Source organism: Petaurus breviceps, unplaced genomic scaffold (assembly GCF_028583685.1).
Source record: "Petaurus breviceps papuanus isolate PSGF00001 unplaced genomic scaffold, PetGlider_PUasm1.0 175, whole genome shotgun sequence".
Lineage (NCBI taxonomy): Eukaryota > Metazoa > Chordata > Mammalia > Diprotodontia > Petauridae > Petaurus > Petaurus breviceps.
Genome location: NW_027185764.1, coordinates 43169812 through 43172211, shown reverse-complemented (window position 1 = coordinate 43172211; position 2400 = coordinate 43169812). Strand labels below are relative to the sequence as shown.

General features: G+C 40.7%; 1 pseudogene; it reads left to right on the top strand.

The window, feature by feature from the left end:
* Nucleotides 1–1162: 1162 nt before the first annotated feature.
* Nucleotides 1163–2097, top strand: LOC138159108 (phosphatidylinositol transfer protein alpha isoform pseudogene; annotated as a pseudogene).
* Nucleotides 2098–2400: the final 303 nt, after the last annotated feature.

Genomic DNA, 2400 nt, shown 5'->3' with positions numbered 1-2400 from the left:
GATTTGGTCCTGTCACTCTTGGTGCGAAGAAGAAATAACATACTTCATTAAGTATAAAAATATCCTACAGGCAGTAGGAGGGGGAAAGGGCTATTAAAGGGGGGAGGTGGTTAGTAGGGAGGGAAGAAGTAAGGGGAAAGAGGAGGTAAAGGGAGGGGGGGTTGATAATGGAATACTGAGGGAGGCGGTGGTCAAAAGGAAAACTATTAAGGAGGAAAAGGGAGAAGGGGGGAAAATATGAACATTAACAGGGGTGGAATAGGATGGAGGGAAAGAAACAGATAGCAATCATAACTGTAAATGTGAATGGAATAAACTCTCCCATAAAATGGAGACGGATAGCAGAATGGATTAGAAATCATAATCCTACAATATGCTGCTTACAAGAAACACATCTGAAACAGAGGGATACACACAGAGTAAAGGTAAAAGGCTGAAGTAAAATATATCATGCCTCAGCTAAAGTAAAAAAAGCAGGGGTAGCAATCCTTATCTCAGATAAAGCAAAAGCAAAAATTGACCTAATTAAAATAGATAAGGAAGGAATCTATATCCTGTTAAAAGGCACCATCAAGAATGAAGCAATATCACTACTTAACATATATGCACCAAGTGGTATAGTACCCAAATTCCTAGAGAAGGTAAAGGAATTAGAGGAAGAAATAGATGTCAAAACTATACTAGTGGGAGACCTTAATCTCCCCCTCTCTGAACTTGATAATTCCAACTTCAAAATAAACAAGACAGAAGTTAAGGAGGTGAACAGAATTTTAGAGAGGGTAGGTATAATAGATCTCTGGAGAAAACTGAAGGGGGATAAAAAGGAATATACTTTCTTCTCAGTGGTTCATGGCTCATACTCAAAAATCGACCTTGTTCTAGGGCATAAAAACCTCACAATTCTGTGCAATAAGGCAGAAATATTAAATGCAGGAGGCTGGACAGCCAGCCAGGGGCGAGGGAAGGTCGACGACGATGACGACAATGACGAAAACGAGCATGGCCGGGTCGAGCTGAGGCGAAAGCGGCCGCCACGAAGCAGGCCAGCCCCCTGGACGCCGGGCCCAGACATGGTGCTGATCAAGGAGTATCAAGTTATCCTGCCAGTGTCTGTGGATTAATTATTACAAATGAATATATATATATATATACACACACACAAATGAAAGATGACTTCCTGATTAAAACTGAAACCTGGTACAAACCTGACCTTGGAACACTGGAAAATGTGCACAAACTGGAGCCAGATGTATGGAAACATGTGGAAACTGTTTTCATAGATATTGCAGATCAGAACTAGGTGCTTAGCAAGGATTACCAGCAAGAAGAAGATCAAATTTTAAATCAGTCAAGACAGGAAGGGTCCACTGGGTCCCAATTGGAAGAAAGAATTCGTGAATCAGATGGACTTGTCGTACAAGTGCTCCTACAGACTGGTAATGGTCAAGTTCAAGTGGTGGGGCCTTCAGAACAAAGTTGAAAACTTTATTACAGAAGCAAGAGAAACTTTTGTTTATAAACTTCCATTGGCAGCTGTTCTGTTGGCTTGATAAGTGTGTTGAGCTGACTATGGATGACATTCGCAGGATGGAAGACAAGACTAAGAGACAGCTGGATGAGATGAGAGAAAAAGACCCTGTGAAAGGAATGACAGCTGATGACTAAAGCCATCCCTTCCCCTCAGCATTTTTTGCAAGACAGTGGTCAGCAAGAAGGTTCAGCAGCTCCACCCTCCTGAGTGACAGTCCATCTTTGGACCCAGCCTTTCTGTGCCCATTCGACAGGTGATTTCCAGTCCCTTGTAGCTAACTCTAGATGCCCTTTAATATTGTGAACAAATAGACTGTTTGGTATTATTAAGCACATGTGTGCGGGAGCTGGTGCCTCTGAGACATGTGGTGTGTAGGTCGCTGGATGGACAGTTCCTCCCTCCTCTATCCATTGTGTTCTGACCCATTTCCACGTGGCCCCCATTTGCAAGTGATATTTTTAGCTGAAATAGCTGTCTTTTGTGATGTGATTTAGATGATTTAAGTTTGTTTGTTTTAAACCTGGGATAAACTGAGGCCTCTCATGTCCTGGTCAAAAAAAAAAAAGAAATATTAAATGCATCCTTCTCTGATCATGATGCAATAAAAATTGTATGCAATAAAGGACTATGGAAAGACAGACTAAAAACTAATTGGAAATTAAACAATTTAATTCTAAAGAATGAGTGGGTCAAACAAGAAATTATAGAAACAATTAGTATTTTCATTCAAGAGAATGATAATAATGAGACAACATACCAAAATTTGTGGGATGCATTAAAGGCAGTTCTTAGGGGAAGTTTTATATCCCTGAGTGCATACATGATTAAATTAGAGAAAAGGGAGGCCAATGAATTGGGCATGCAATTGA